Here is a 17,820-nt window from a genome sequence, read left to right on the forward strand (position 1 = left end):
TTGCACTTGCACATTATGCAGATAGACATGTCACTTGGCTCTAGTATTGTTTGTCTCTGAGATACTTGAAAGGCCAGTTACTGTGAAAATGTTGTTTAAGGAGCATGTGCAAAGTGTATTGTGTCGCAGGGCAGCACCCTTACCTGAGTGCTCCTGATGCAGCCATCCCTATTGTGCAAGTATTGTATGCATAATGAGCTTTTTATATTTGTCTCTAAAACCTTTATGCATCCCATTGACCTTCCGTTGTTTTGCAATGTGGATGATGTGTGGGTCCATTGAAAGGCTGTTTCATTTGAGGGGGGTTTGTGTTCAATGAAACATCCATGCATATGTGTGTTGAATCTGATGACAGTCCATGGCATGTGTGCAATGTGAGGGTGTCACTTGAATTGGTAGATGTAATATTGCTGTATTGTTGCTGTTGTTACACAATGTTTTGTACACTTCACTGTCCCTGTGCCTCAGATGGGCAGATGTGGAGGGTTGCGGCGCAGTGTCAGTGACCTGCCCAAAGAGGGCATTTAATGGCTATGAATGTGTAATTCTTGTGAACAACTCAGACTGTGGACATAATGACACGTAAACTCGGTACCCATACCATGACCCCCATATCACGTGGATGACGGTGTGATTATCTGTTGTTGAGCTTAATGACACATGTAGGTGTGCGTGCTTACTGTTGATTGCGTCCACAGCAGTATCAATTTTGAGCACCTTCAATGAGCAGCAGCGGGACGTGGGTGATGGGCTCCATCGCGGCACAGGACGTGTAACGGTGCCTGCAGGTGAGTTACTCCCTTTCTACTCTCAGTTTCCACTTGGTACTACATGGTGGTTGGACCGCCATGGTCACATTGGCAGTGTGCAACATCATAATGAGTCTGGCGGAAACACTGGCTCCGTCAGCCTGTTTGTCCTGCCTCATCTCTGCAGCAGTTTGTGCTGCCTGATGGTGCCAGCAGTAGTCTTTGCTGTCTGGGCCACCATCATAATACAGTGGTCTGACCGCCAAGCCGATGGCGGTCAGACTGCCTCCACTGCCATGGCGGTGCACGGACCGCCAAATTTGAAATTAGGCCCTAAGACATTAAGTGGTCAAAATGCTTCAGATCTGTATTGTTAGTGGTCATCAAGACTTAGGTGGTTATTATGACCCTGGCGGTCTCCTGACCGCCAGGGTAAAGGTGACGGTTTCAACGCCAACAGGCTGGTGGTGAAGACGCCACATTATGAGTATGGCAGGTTGGTCTCTGCTGACCCGCCACATCTCCACTCATACCGCCAGGGCGGTTGGAGTAGCTGGGCTGTAGATGTGCATCTCTGACCCGGCAGTCAACAGAAGACCACCAGCGGTATTAGGAGCCGCCTTCCCACCAGGGTTTTAGCGGCGGTATCACCACTATGAAAACCCTGGCTGAAAGGCTACCAGTGACAGGGGATTTCTTCCCTGTCACCGGTAGATGACTCTACCCCAGCAAGTACTAAACTCCCCCAAACCCCCCTCCAGACACAGCGCCCCCCACCCACCACAGCACCCCCACCCCCCCTCCAGACAAAGCACCCCACCCCTTCCCTGCATACATGCACATGCACACAGACACCCACACGCACCAAGCATACACTCATTCACCTACACTTACATACACGCATTCATTTACAAGCATCCATACTCGCATTCACCTCGGCACTCATACACGCATTCAACCATGCATACTCACACCCATCCAAACATGCATACTCACACGCATTCACCACAACACTCATCCTCGCATCCACACACATATATACACTTACATGCATACACGCACTCACTTCTACATTCAGACACGCATACAACCATGCATACACACATTCATGCACACATGCAGACCACACTCACACACAACACCCCAACCCTTCCACCCCCTCCCCTTTCGGACAATCAACTTACCTGGTCAAGGAAGGAGTTCGACCAGCAGGGAACTGGAAGGGGTGCTTCCACCTCCGGCAGCGCCTCGCCAGCAGGACACCGCCAGGCTGTATTATTGCTCATAATACGGCAGGAGGTGTCATTCTGGTGGGACAGGGCCGGTGGTGGACCCGCCCCAACGCCTCCGCCCGCCAGCATGACTACTGCTGGATTTCCACCCAAAGTGTGGAAGAAATCCAGCAGTACCGGTAATATGGTGTGCGGAAGACCGCCAGCACTAGCGGTCTTCTGGCACCCGCGGTATTGGAGGTCTTCAAGGAAGACCGTCGAAGTCATAATGACCACCTTTATGTATGATAAATCATCATCAAATAATTTCCTCAGTGGTGTGTATTTCCGGTTTGGAAAGTTTATAAAATGAGGAGTGGCTTACCCATCATAACACTAGCTATTGTGCACCTCAGTAATAGCTACTTTATATAAATAAAAGATAATGCCACTCAAGGAATTTGGTGCATTTAATATTTAACCAATGTGCAATTTCTTTCAGCAAAATATGCTGAAGAGTTTTGACCACTACACTATTCTTGACCAATTGCCCTTTCTTAATTTCTAGTTCAAGTATTTCAGTGAGGATTCTGAATTCCTCATTTTCGCAGTTGTCCACAGTGCTTTATGGGACTAAGAGATCCAAAAACAATGCTAACACTTATTTAACATTTTTTTTTTAAATCTCTTTATTTGTTTTTGAAAAGATCCAGACAACATAAAACACCCCTCACCATCTGAGGACATGTAGGCAAAATACACATTTATTACAAGAATTCTGATCTTGTGGGTCCAGTCAGGGTTGGGCATTGTTGGGTCAGACATTGTTCCTCCCAGGGTGCTAACCACGGAGGTCAGAGACTCTTTCTCCTTCGAAATATGGGGGCTACCCAGTCTGTCTCCTATCTGGGCAGGCCCCTTTCCTCCTTCTCCAGGGTTTCTAAATTGTTTTGAATTTGCGTAGGCAGTCTCTCGCCTGGTATACTAATTTTTCAGCCCCTAGGCACCAGTTCAAACCCTTCTCCCATTTCTGCAGTGTGGGAGGAGTGGGCACTCACCAGTGTTTCGAAATATCCCTGCGGGCCACAATCAAGGCCAGGTTACAGAAGAGGAGGGCGTAGTGGTCCAGGGTTTGTTCGCTCCAGCTTCCCAGTGTGACCAATTGGGATGTAAGCTTCACCTAATCACCCAAAGTCTCTGAGATTAATTCACACCACCCTTTTCCAATAGGTCCCTGATTTCCGACAGTCCCATATTGTGTGGACTAGGGTGCCTCTCATATGGTGTCCCCTGAGACAATTATCATCCTGCGCACAACCCATACAAAACAGATGAGCCTGGGTATAATATGCCCAGTGTAGGATTTTTAGTGAGATTAGTCAAAACCCGCTGCGATCGCTACGTCACTAGGGTACCCACATGCCTGAGTCCAGTTGTCCTCCTCTAGTCTGTCTAGATCCCACTCCCATTTTTCCCGCAATGGGTCCACTGAGGAAAGACTGTTTTTCAATAATGTGGAGTAGATACTGAACACTGCGTGAGTCATCAGAGGGGAGCCTAGCACCCTACATTCCATTGGGGACTCTTTCTCAAGCTCACCCTGCAATGCGTCACACTTTGTGAGTAGGAACCTTTGTTGTTGGTACCATAGGAACTGTCTTCCAGAGAGGTCATATTCAGCTTGCATTTCATCAAAAGACATTATTACTCCCTCTCCCCGACATCCCCCAGTTGAGAAATCGCTAACAGATCCCCCTTCTGATGGCCCTCTATATCTCTTAGGCCATGTAATAAGTCTGAGTCCCAGAGGAGGGTTCGCCATCTCACCCTTCTCCACCATCCTAGTCTTCATGTCGCCCTCTTCCATATAGTAATTACTGTCTGTGTCGAGGTCGGAAGGGGGAGCCCCCCCTACCTCCATATATGTGATGCAGGTATCCCTCTCGAGTCATAGTGTAGTGATCCACACATAGTAAGGGCTCCTGCTGCGATGTAAAGGCCCAGTTGTTGACTGTCAGAAGTTGTGAGGCCCAGTAGTAGAGTTGGAGGTTCGGGTAGCAGTACCTTTCTCTGTCTGCTGTCTAGTCTATAGGGAAAAGGCTAATCTGGGAATCCCCCAGTCTCAGAGCAACACTCCTGTCACACTGTCCACTCTGCAAAAGAAAGCATCCGGGATCTGGTATGGGGTATTCTATAGTACATATAAAAACGTGGGTAGACAGATCATTATATATAGGGGTGCTCAACTCAGGTGAGAAAGTGACAGATTGTCCACATCACCACAATAGGCCCCTAAAATCTTCTCCAAGTTCTCTTTCATGATTATGTCTTGGGTGTGACAAAGATACCCAGATATCGGAATCCCTGGGTTACCCACCAAAATGGACTGTATCCTACTGCTGGTAGAGTAGCTACCCTAAAGGGAAGGCCACTGTCTTATGCCATTTTATGCAAAACACTGCAGAGGATCCAAACACTGATTATCTCTAGAATTCTCTGCAGTGAGAGTGGAGGGAGGAGGATGTCATCAGAATATATTGAAACAACAATCTCCCAGTCTGGGTCCCATTGAAGGCCCCTGATTTGTGTGTCTGCCCTAATCCAGAAAGGCAATGGTTCAAGAGTCATGGCAAAAATCAAGAGTGAGAGTGGGCCACCCTGCCTGGTGCCTCAGGCCAGCCCAAAGTGAGCTGAAATTTATATTCTTTATCATACTGTAGTCTTCAGACCTGTACAATTTTTATCAGGTTCCAAATGATGATTTGCAGCTGCGATTCTTTACTTTGAGTTTATCATAATTTTCAGCGATTTCAATTAGCAACTGTAGGAGGCTGGCCTGGCTTATAGTGGGTACCTGAGGGTACTTACACCTTGTGCCAGGTCCAGTTATCCCTTATTAGTAGATTAGTAGTGTTCTAGCAGCTTAGGCTGATAAAGGTAGCTATAGCAGAGCAGCTTAGGCTGAACTAGGAGACATGCAAAGCTCCTACTACACCACTTATATCATATAGGTGCGATAACATAAGAAACACAATACTCAGAGTTACTAAAAATAAAGGTACTTTATTTTAGTGACAATGTGCCAAAAAATATCTCAGAGGATATACTCCCTTATGAGGTAATTAAAATACACAAAATACACACACAAACCAAAATCAGGTAAGTAAAACAATCTGAAAGTAGTGCAAACACTTTAGAATACAATAGGATGCAATAGGCCTAGGGGCAACGCAAACCATATACTAAGAAAGTGGAACGCGAACCACGAATGGACCCCTAGGCTAGTGTAGTGTGTAGAGGGTTGCTGGGAGTGTAAGAAAACACTAAGGGTGTCCAAAATACCCGACTTCAAGACCCTGAAAAGTAGGAGTAAAGTGCTACTACATCCCCAGAAACCATACTAAACTTGTGATAGAGGATTCTGCAAAGACCACAACAGACTGCAAAGCACTGAAAATGTGCTAGGAACTTCTCCTTCATGCAGAAGATGTCCCACGGAGTGCTGGAGGATGGAGAGTTGTTTCCTTGGAGAAAGACCACAAACAAGCCCTGCTAGCTGCAAAGGTCAAAGTTGAAGAAAAAGGGTGCTGCCCGGGCCCAGGAAGGACCAGGATGTCGTCACTTAGAAGAGGACACAGAGGGAGCCCTCAGCAACACAGAGAGCCCACGCACAAGAAGGCAGCACCCGCAGAAGTCCTTGAACATGGGTTTAAGAAGACTGAGCACAGCGGTCATCTAAACACTACAAAAGAGGGTCCCACGAAGCTGGTGGTCAACTCAGTGAATTGAGCAATACAGGACAGAGTGCTGGGGACCTGGGCTTGGCTGTGCATGAAGGATTCCTTGCAAAAGTGCACAGAAGCCCTAGCAGCTGCAATTCACGTGGTGCACAGGATTACTGTCTGGAGAGAGGAGGCAAGGACTCCTCCAATTTTGGACAGTTGGACCACTGGATAGTCTGGGTCACTTGGGTCCACCATCTGTGTTCCAGGGGCCACGCTCATCAGGGTGAGAGGGGTCACAGAGTACCAGTGACGCTGAAGTTTGGTGCCTGCTGGAGCAGGGGGAAGATTCCGTTAACCCACAGGAGATTTCTTCGTGGCTTCCAGTGCAGGGTGAAAGCAGAGAGCCCTCAGAGCATGCATCACCAGGAAACAGTCGAGAAAGCTGTCAGGATTAGGCGCTACAAAGTCACTGGTAGTCTTCTTGCTACTTTGTTGCAGTTTTGCAGGTGTCCTGGAGCAGTCAGCGAAGTCGAAAAAAGAGGTGCCGAGGAACTCTGGTGAATTCTTGCAAGTTGTTATCTGAGGAAAAGCCCACAGGAGAGACCCTAAATAGCCCTCAGAGGAGGATTGGCCACCTAGTGAGGTAAGCACTCATCAGGAGGGGTCTCTGATGTCACCTGCTGGCACTGGCCACTCAGAGGCCTCCGTTGTGCCCTCACACCTCTGGATTCAAGATGGCAGAGGTCTGGGACACACTGGAGGAGCTCTGGTGATGGACAGGGGAGCGGTCACTCCCCTTTCCTTTGTCCAGTTTTGCGCCAGAGCAGGGACTGGGGGTTCCCTAAACCGGTGTAGACTGGCTTATGCTGTTACGACTCTGTCGTCCCATTTCTAGGGGGCGCTGCAAGGGGACTGTCGGAAGCCTGGGAATCACCTTAAACACTTATCTAGAGTCCCTTGCTGACTCCTGTTTGTTTCTCTTTTAGCCATGGTATACTTGCGTAGTACTACAGTTGCTTCTTGGGACTGCAACTCCCATAATGCACAGCCTGGTAGTCAGGAAAACCTGGATTCTTTTTCCCATTGTTTTCTATGGGAGAAGTCCAGTTGCTCCTTTTCACCGGATCCTCTACTCCAGGACTTGCAAGTGTCTGAAATTACACACACCTGAGACCTCTCCTGTGCAGCCCAGCTTGGAACTGCTTTTAAGCAGCCATTTCCTCAAGATCCCCGTCGTGCATTGGAGTTTGATTCCTTTGTGTTACAGACCCTTTGTCGGATGGTGCTCCAGTTTTGTTCCAGCTTGATCCTGTTTCCTGTTTCTCTGCCCTGCTCCTGATTGTTCCAGCCAGAGTCTGCTCCCTATCTCTTAGCCTTGTACCTGTTTGTTTCTTCCAGAGCCTGCTCCCTGTTTCTCTGCCGTGCTCTTGCCTTGTTTCAGCCTGAACCTTCTCTCTGTTTCCCAGTCCTGTTTACTGCTCATTTCCTACTCCCTGTATTCCAGCCAGAGCCTGTTCTCAGTTTCCCAGTCCTGTCTCTGTTTGTCCCAGCCAGAAGTTTGCGCCCTGTTTTCAAGTCCTAGTCCCGCCTTTGCTTCAGCCTGAGCCTGTTCCTAGTTCTTGCCTCTGCCTCTTAGTTTGTTCCCTTCTGTTTCTGTTTCTTCTTGGTTATTTGTGTCTGGTAAGTGTTCTATCAGTCTTCACCAGTGTATACGTGTCCTCCTTTGTTCTGGGGTTGGCTCCTGGTTTCCAGGAGGCAATTCCAGCCCCCATCCTTGTCCAGTGTTATACGTTGTATTTCGTGCCTAACAGTGACAGTGTGTTATTGCTGTTTTCTCAGGAATCGCCACTGTGTTTCCAGCTGGACCCACAAGAGCGTGTCCTGTGTATGTAAGTACTTTCCTTGTCTGTGCTCTAGGGTCCAGAGACAGAATCACTTCTGCTGCCTCCTTTCTATGGGGCTGGCAGGGTGACTATCTGTAAGAGCAAACTGCACAGAAGCATTGACATTCCCTGTCATTGTGGGAGGTTCTGTGACTTACTCTGTGTACAACCCCAGCATGTTTGTCCATTAGTAATCTGTTTCCTGTTTGTTCACACAAAGGTTGCTCTGCTTTTACTTTCCTGTGCCTGTTCATTGCTGTCCTTTCCGTGTATGCCTTTAGCTGCTCTTCTTCCCCAGTATACTACCTCTTTAGGATATTCGGTGACCTCAAGGGGTGTCCCAAACAGAGTCCTGATCAGACCCGCCCAAAACCGTGACATATGCACGGAGGACACCATCTGTGCCCTTCAAAGCATTTCCAGAGGCTGGGAGAGGCTACTCCTCCCCAGCCCTTAACACCTATTTCCAAAGGGAGAGGGTGTAACACCCTCTCTTAGAGGAAAACCTTTGTTCTGCCTTCCTGGGACTGGGCTGCCAAGACCCCAGGTTAGCAGAACCCTGTCTGTGGGGTGGCAGCAGCGGTAGCTGCAGAGAAAACCCCAGAGTTGCTGGGTTGGCAGTACCAGGGGTCCATAGTGGAGCCCCGGGAATGCATGGGATTGGCACCCCAATACCAGATTTGGCATGGGGGGACAATTCCATGATCTTAGACATGTTACATGGCCATATTCGGAGTTAGCATTCGGTATTGACCTATATGTAGCGAACGCGTGTAATGGTGTCCCCGCACTCACAAAGTCTGGGGAAATTGTCCTGAACTATGTGGAGGCACCTTTGCTAGTGCAAGGGTGATCTCACACTTAGTAACTTTGCACCTAGCCTTCACTAAGTGAAGGTTAGACATATAGGTGACTTATAAGTTACTTAAGTGCAGTGTAAAATGGTTGTGAAATTACGTGTGCGTTATTTTACTCAGGCTGCCATGGCAGTCCTGTGTAAGATTTGTCTGAGCTTCCTATGGGTGGCAAAAGAAATTCTGCAGCCCATAGGGATCTCCTGCAATCCTAATACCCTGGGTACCTAGGTACCATGTACTAGGGAATTAAAAGGGTGTTCCAGTGTGCCAATTAGAATTGGTGAAAATGGTCACTAGCCTATAGTGACAATTTTAAAGGCAGAGAGAGCATAAGCACTGAGGTTCTGGTTAGCAGAGCCTCAGTAACACAGTTAGTCACTACACAGGTACACACATCCAGGCCACAAACTATGAGCACTGGGGACTTGGCTAGCAGGATCCCAGTGAGACAGGCAAAAACAAACTGACATACAGGTACAAATGGGGGTAACATGCCAGGTAAGATGGTACTTTCCTACAGCAACATTTATACATAACATTGTCATTTTGTTTTCATCCTTTATTTTACATTCAGGGGCTGCAGTTGTTACTAATAACATAAGATAGACTGATTTCCAAATTAATACTGTATATAGTTATGATTTTAAACAAATAGCATGGATTAAACCAGACAAGATCCACAAGAGTAAATATTTATTTATTGACATCATTAATGGAGAAAGGGGCTTCAAGGTATCACACAATACTTAAGAATGATAATAAAGAGCATATTTCAATCTAAGCATTTGTATATTGTTTGGAGTTGCATTGTAGTTGCATTTATTCATCACTTACTATTCCTGATGAGGTGTCTCAGTGCTTCTTGGTAAGTAGCACTCAACTCTTTGATATGCAGGTTAGTGGTCAGTCTGTTTTCCTGGCTGTGGACTTGTGTTTTTTAAAGTGAGTAACTTCATGCAATAATCTTTGTTATTTTTGGAGAAGGTATTCACTTTTAGGTTGGTTGGTTAGGAGGTAAAATGTAAGTCATTGAAATATTAAATTATAAGAGTTGAATAAATCAACACAAGTAGGAGATTTTGTGGAGCGTACATTTGAATAGGAAAGTGAGCAGTTGAGCAGGATATGTTTAGGATGTAGGAACTGGAATATATTTTAAGTTTAGGGTAAAAATGAGTGACTAAAAGATCAAAGTGCCATCTGCAGATTTATAGTTATGTGGAAACCAGGTTGAAGTCATACAATATGGGTGCTGCGATGGAGCGAGGGCCTGATCCAAAAAGTAGATTGGGCCGGGTCAGTGCTTACCTTTGGACTTAGAAGAATTTTCAGGAAAAAGTTTCCTGAGAAGGTAAAGTTCAGCGGGAACTGCTGCAGCTGGTGCCCAAAGGGGAGGCGTTGTTGTCGCAGAGCTGCTGGGAAAAGTCGCGTGTGAAGATTCCTATGTTCGGACTTGGTCCCTTTTTAGGAAGTCAAAAACCTCCAGTGGGACAAGGCTGGAGTCTGTAGTAGATGAGAGTTCCACACGGCTAGGCAGCTGTGGAGAAGAACGTAGCAGGAGCTGCTGCAAAGTCAGGCTGACCTGCGATCCACCTTGGGTGGTTAAACAAACATATTGGTGCAGGTCTTCTTTTGGATCTCAGAGCAGTTTTTTGCCAAAAGGTTTTAAAGTCTCAAGTTTTGGCTTTTGATTACCTGGGTACTTTTAGCATTACCACCAAGGGTCCAGGACTGGAGGGATACCACTTGGAGGGTTAGGACTCTTTCTCAGAATGGACCCAGGTGCGGTGTGGGTTCAAAATGCTGGGAGCCTTTCTGTCTCTGAGGCTTTGATCAGGAGGCCAGTCAACTAGCCTTTGGAGTCACTCTGGTAGTCAAAGGTTCAAGCAGTAGAACAGTGCTCAAGTCACAGGGCAAGCCTCTGAGCATTCAAGGCAGGCTCCAGACAACAGAACAGTCCTTCCAGGTGCAGCAAAGCAGTATTGTGGAGTCCTCTAAAAGTCCTTCCACAGGTCCAGAAAGTGGACTGAAGAGTGGTTCTGAGGGTCCTATTTTTATACCTGTGCCTTCTTTGAATTAGGTGACTTTCTATAGATTTCTCTTGGAAGTGCTTGAAGAGTCCTACTTCCCCTGCCCTGGCTCCTGGTTGTCTGCATGAATAATGCAGGTGTGACAAGTCTTTTGTGAGAAGGCAGTGCACAAAGGGGTTGTTGCAGTTGCAAATGGGGCTGTGCCCAGCTCCTCCTCCAATCCTGTCAGTGATGGCCCATCCAGGCACATCTAATTCCTCTATTGGGTAGCTGCCTGGGAGGAAACAAAGTCCAACTATACCCAGTCATGTGACCCAGGAACAGGCTGCAGGCACAAAATAGAACTAGAAAATGTCCAACTTTCTTAAAATGACATTTTCAAAATTGGAACTCAAAATAGGACTTTATAATTAAAAAGGGTTTTAAATACCAATTTCTTAGAAATCAAACATGAACTGTTCACCTAAACATGAACTGTTCACCTATTCCCAATCGAAAGTTAGCACTTATTAAATGCAATAAGGCCACCCAATGTTATCCTATGGGCGTGGTAGGTAGAGTTTTTGAGACTTAAAAGTACATATCTTCTCTTTTTTTAATTACAATGCACTCTGCCCTATAAGCTACCTAGGGCCTACGTTAGGGGTGAGTTATATGTAACAAAAGGGGCATTGTAAGTTTGGCAGTGGTGCACACAAAAGACCAAGGGCGGTCGGCAACACCACTAGCCAACACAGACCGTAGCAGTTGTCTGGAGTCACAAACAGTCCGTTGGAGACCATGTTTCCTCCTGACCTATTAGGAGGTTGCACACCACCAATGTGGCCGTCACAGTCCAACCACCACAAAGAACCAGGCAGAAACAAACAGTATAAAAATAGACACTCACCTCCAGTAAGCCACACAACAGAAGCCGCCATGGAACCAGAACTAGACATCATCCCACTGCTCCTGCTCGCCAAAAGACAACAGAACCATTGCCGATGAGGACGACAACAACTGTAAGTACACACACTCACCTGTTACACGTGTGAAATGTTTATATTTTTACAGTTACATAACATACCGTAGAGATGGGGTGCAAAGGGCTGCACACACATGTAACAGCAGAGTGACACACACTCACATACTGCCTCAAGGACACCCACACATACAATTCACGGACACTTCAGCCAGCACACCCACACCACACGCCAATACCACACATCTACGCATGGCAACACAGCACAGGCCCAGGCACAGAGATTCCCACACAACATACAAACTCATCACATCAACACAACAACTACATAAATACAATAACATGTCACACACCCAACACTGACCAGGGACCAGACACACATACAATACACATGTTCATCTTGGTGCAATAGAATATACACAACAACACCATCATACAACCCAGCAAATGACACACAAATTACACACACACAGCACATCAAACCCATTATGCTATGCACAATGAACGCAGACACAAACAGACAAAACACACAAAGCGACATATCACAACAACACCGGCACAGCAGCAATAGGAGCAGCAAAACCATAGATGGAAGGAGGCTGTACTGGGACACATCTCATGTGGAAAAAGGCCCAAAAGAACATGCCCACACGAACAGACCCCATCCAGATCTTATAGACAACCAATACCAACAACAAATGTAATGCACAGGCACACACATGTGTGAAGTGCAGGGTTAAAAAGGATACACTACTCCAAACACCATACAAGATACGAGCCAGCTCTGAGGGACCCACATCTCAATAGTCACATATGCACAAAAGCCATACACACTTGCCCAATTCAACACACTCCATGTCTGCACTGAAAAAACTCCAGAACACACACCACATGTGCCACATCAGGGGACAAGGCACACACCATACAGGACCACGTCACACATCACTACAACAAACAGATATCACTACAATCACAACACAATATCATGACACCAACATGTCAGCTACATACACATACCTATCATACAACACACACCCTACCCCTGGGGGACAACACCATTGCATACAACCTCACATACTGCTCAAACATTACATGAAGCAGCAAGCAGCACACGCAACAAAATATTGGCACACTACCAATGTTAGCCAGGAACAAACCAAACATATGAAATAAAATGCATGCCAAAGATGTAACCAAACAAAAAACCAACAACGTGTTGATTACTATATATTTTTTCCAAAAAAAGATAAAAGTCAAAGTTCATTGGCCAGTCGTTATTTACAATATTTGCACCAAAGTCACAAAAATGGTGCCCCAACTTGAGTCCTGACTGTCATGTAACCTCCACAGGTAGTGGCATGAAGGAGGTAGGCAGGTTCTTCAGGGAGTATTGGGGGGCGGGAGAGGGGGGTTGGGCTTGAGCTTGGGAGGGGTGGGTTTTGGCTTAGGCTTGGGGGGAACCTTTTTGGGAGGGTGGGCATCTTCTTGGTGGAGGGAGGGGCATGGGTGCTGGTAGGGGGCATGGGAGGCAGAAAGGGTGGCCTTGTGGAGGGAAACAGATCTTTGGGAGTATCATGGGGGCAAGAGTAGGGAAAATGTTAAGGTGAGAAAGGAACACTTTTTTGACACAAGGGACGGTCATCAGAAGGGGGTTTGGATGTGGATGGTGTGGGAGTGGTTGTTTAATGTTTAGGTGTGGATGTATTGGGTGTATGTTTGTGGAAGGTGTGCTTGTATGTGGTGAGTTTCTGTTGGGTGGGTGGGGGCATTTATGTGTCCTGGGGTGGAGGTACTGGAGGATTCAGTAGTTGGTGGGCGGCAGTCTGTTGGGATAGTGACTGCAGGTATGGTGGATGTGCTGCATGTAGGGTTTGTCAGTAGTTGTGATGTCTGCAGGTGTGGTGACTGGGGTAGTGTCTGTGGGTAGGATAGGTATAGTACCTGGATCAGTGAATGTTGGTGTGGTGTCTGCAGGTGTGCCTGGTGTTGTGTCTGTGATGCTGGTGGTGGTCGGGTGTTAGGGCAAGTTGTGACTGTCCCTGTGTCTGTAGGTGGATGTTGTTTCTGCGCGTGCCAGTGGTGTGTCTTGTGTTGCTTATGTTTGTCTGTGCTTCCCTTGCATGTTGAGGTGGATGCATAGCTGTCTGTTTGTGTGCTTTGATTGGGTCAGGAAAGCGGGGATTTGGACTGGGAAGAGGAAGGTGGAGGGGGGATGGTAGACAAGGGGTGATTGCCTGTTGTCAGTGTGGAGGCCAGAGCCTGCACTGATCTCTGTAGGCCAGAGATTGTACCATGCATGCCCTCCAGGAATTCATTGCTTTGCTGGATCTGGCTTGCCAATCCTTGGATGGCACTCACAATGGGCGTCTGACCCACAGAGATAGACCTCAGGAGGTCAACATCCTCCTCACTGAGGGCAGCAGGACTAACATAGGTAGAGGTGCCTGTGGTAAAGGAGACATCCACCCTCTTGGGTGAGTGGGCACAGCCAACTGGGTGGGGAGCAACAGGGGGGTGGTTATAGAACGGGCTAGCGGACAAAGTGATACCAGGGTGGTCCCCGATGGGTCCGCCACCACTAGGGAGTGGCCACTGAAGGAAGAATCCATGGATGAAGATGTTGATCTGGTCTCCCCCGTGACACTCCCTTCTGGGCCACTGGGTCCTTCGCTGACAGTAGTCTTGTGACATGAGGTCCCGTGGCCAGATGCTTCCCCACTTTGCGCGGCATCGTCTCCTTTGCCTGCCGGTGCTGATGCTGCTAGAAAAAATGAAATGTAAGGTTAAGAGCTCAACATGAAGACAGTACAATTATAAATCAGAGAGGCAAAAACATACCATCATGTCAACTGACCACCCGCATGAAGTCACTGCAAAGTGCCATCATCATGTACCAATACAAAAACAGGCATGCCATCTTGAATTCCAGAATAAACACATCATCAATTTCTGATGTCACATTACTACAATGGCATGGATGAAGTCTACCTAAAACACCCAACACACCACAATTAGGTGACCACTTCACAGCAAACTTGTGCAACATCCAGCACACCACATGGAACCAGTAGCCAAATTATGGCTCACTCTGTAAGGTACCCTATCAACGAGACACTGACACATACCTATACACATATCTAAACTGCACTGATATGATGTCTCATGGACAACTGATGGTGCTAAGGAAAAGCAATCAACAATGCTTAAATCATGCCATGCATGGACTAGGTGACATGAAAACATCCATTTTACTAGGGATACAACACAACAATGTAGAGCTCCACAAGTCACACCTTACCAAAATGAGTCAAATGTGGTATTTTTAAGACCTACATAGATGTGGCACACATCTGAAGTTTCAACAAACTATATGAAAATCAGCTACCATAGCTCATACAGAGATGTCTCCGGAATACACACAAGAATGTTCTAGGAAGGACTAGGATAGCCCCCTCAAATTTCTCCCACACATGCCCATCTGTACTTCTAACTGTATCTGTAGTAGATAGCTGTACTGTGCAGGAAGGAGGGACACAGATCTTGCAATCACTATCAGAAGGACAACCTATCAATTTACAATGATAAAAAACATCACTACCCCCATCACAGATATTACAAGCCTGCCATCTGTCTGTGGGGAATCCCTGACCCAATACACATGTCATGCTGACTTCACTACAAGTCAATCCGTGATGCATCCATACAGTCAGGGCACAATTCCCAAACAACACACAAGTTCCGGGGACTCACAAACATCATACAACATCAAGGGTACAAATCATCATCAAGTGGATCTACACCCTGCCCCTACCGGTCATGTCCATCATACCTACTGCTGTTAAGCATGATTAACAACATACTATGAGGCATGAATGTTTCTGTCTGATGACATGTGATGGTGACACAGTCCTTTCTGGGACATCACAGTAAATAGACAACTATTTCAGTAGTATCCTGACTATAACAGGACCCCATGGAGACATATGTGAGGGATCTGGGGTATCATGCCATCTTCATGGCTACCACAGGCCTATATCTTGCGCGTATATATATGTACCATTTTTGGAAATGGACCAGATGCAGACACGTAGGCACCAGGTATGTTGGCCACAATGATGACACATCACCCATGACAATGCACATTTCCAACTTACCAAGGGGAAGTCCATTGCTACAGCTGACAATACATTTACCTTGTAGGTCATGTCACTTGTATGATGGATACCCATGCATCACAGACTGCTGTGAGGCACAAGCACACTACATACAGTGGAGAAAACCTTATCCTAGGTTGCAGATGTTAGCTTACACATAACCCCAGACACATGACAGAGGACAGTGGCCCACATCCTACTCATCTTTGGAGTGTAACACTTGTCGGGAGTGGTTCCTGTGTGCAAAGTAACATTCAGGAATGTTTTTGCTACACTTAACTAGACACCTTGCAGTGACATATGTGCTCACTGCTCATCAATCATACTGAGGTTACACCATGCTATAATACCAGGTCCCAACTCCAAAAGGATGAGCACACCATTTGTGGACACATGACCTTACTAAAAGAAATGTAATGCCAGAAGGTATGTGACACGTGTCACATTGTCAGGGGGAGCAGTCTGTCCCTCACTCAATCACTTAGCAAAGGTGGAAGCATGTCATACATTTATGTACTTAACCCCTTGTGGTTCCTGTGCTTCCCTCAAACGCCCATCCAAGGCCGGATAGACCACTGCGAAAATGTGGGCCATTAGGAGGGTCAATGTCCGACGGGTACCCCATCCCTACTGGTAGGACATCCCCAGCTGGGCCTCCACGGTCTTCCAGGCCCAGCGTCTCAGGTCCTCCCATCTCTTCTGACAGAGGGCGCTCCATTGGCTGTAGACCCCCAGGGTCAGAACCTTCTTGCGATTGCTCACCAGATCCCTTTCTTCTGATGGGCATTGACCTGCATGGAGGCATAAAAACAAGACAAGAAATCCTGTCCACAACTCCATTGACAAAATGTCAGAATCACATACATGACAGTGTACCAAGCCTAGAACATCCTGGCTAAACCTTCCAGTCCACCTGAGGCACTTAGCAGTATTGTATATAGGGACATGACTGCAAACGCTCACCATTTTGGTGCAATACACACCCCACAGCTCAGGCCCTCCACTGACCAGTTGCCAATATTGTAACTTTTGTGAATCATTACATGATCACCTGACATTGATTTAGTGCAAGACGGAACACATCCCATAAAGTGATACTTACAGCTCACTGCAAACAATGCACAAAATTATACACAACCTCGAAATGTCACATGCTGCTAAGAGTCATTAGATGTAACAACAAGCCTACTGACAGACCCATTGTGCATTGACCACAAGGGAGTGACAGGTGCAACAAACATAGAGCCAATCCTATCCATGTGTGCACATGTGCTGAGACCGTTGCAGGCACATGTTACTTCATGGGGTGGGGCTTTTCAGTGTCACATCAACCAGTAGCTATATACATCCACATAAGTGTGGACACAGAAACTGTGGCACTATAGGGAAATACCTGGGCCAGCATTTTTACACATCCAACTTCACACCCATAAACACAGAGTCCACCATCAGGGCACATTAAACAACAGCACATTATTTGCAGATGTGCAATGTCCGAAGATAGTGATGCATGCACTGGACACATCAGTTCTGTAAGGTAGAGACGATAGGGCTGAGTGATCAAGGGAGCCTTAATGGCAATGTAACACATGTTGACAAAAATGAAATGAGGAGATTAGACACTTATGATGAGCCTGTCACCAATGCAAATCCCTTTGGCCTAAGAAGCTGTAGATAGGCAGAGAGGCATGGAATGACACCATCACATGTTGTCCAGGGAATGAGGGAGTGGGCACAGGGTCATCACTGGAGTGCAAAAAGTGACCCGATACCAGCACAGATGTCAAGTTAATGAGTGGTCAGACATACTCAGGCACTATTCTCGGCAGGCTGAGCAGACAGACCTACACATCATACCATACCCTACAAAACATGTGCAACAGAGTTACTTATGAAGTCCATAGCCAATTTACTATGCGTGCCTATGTCCAGATCTCAGGGGCACAGTGAGTCAAAACCTGGCTTCGGTGCAACTGCTAAATAATGCCAACTGTGACCCCAAACCTGTGTGTAAGCAGTGTATTGACCCAAATGGGACTCAACCCAAACTCATGACATGTCAGCAACCACCCTGCTGCCACGCAAGCATGTGTGACTACACATTACAGACATTTTCTGGAATGATTTCAATGGTGATGGCTTTCAAGGCAACTCATCTAGCCGTGTTCATCCAATGCTACTTGGCTCAGGAAACAGTCCATTCACACTCACCACATTTTCACTCAACTTCAGACCTTTCACGTGACATGG

This window comes from Pleurodeles waltl, chromosome 5 (assembly GCF_031143425.1).
Source record: "Pleurodeles waltl isolate 20211129_DDA chromosome 5, aPleWal1.hap1.20221129, whole genome shotgun sequence".
Classification (NCBI taxonomy): domain Eukaryota; kingdom Metazoa; phylum Chordata; class Amphibia; order Caudata; family Salamandridae; genus Pleurodeles; species Pleurodeles waltl.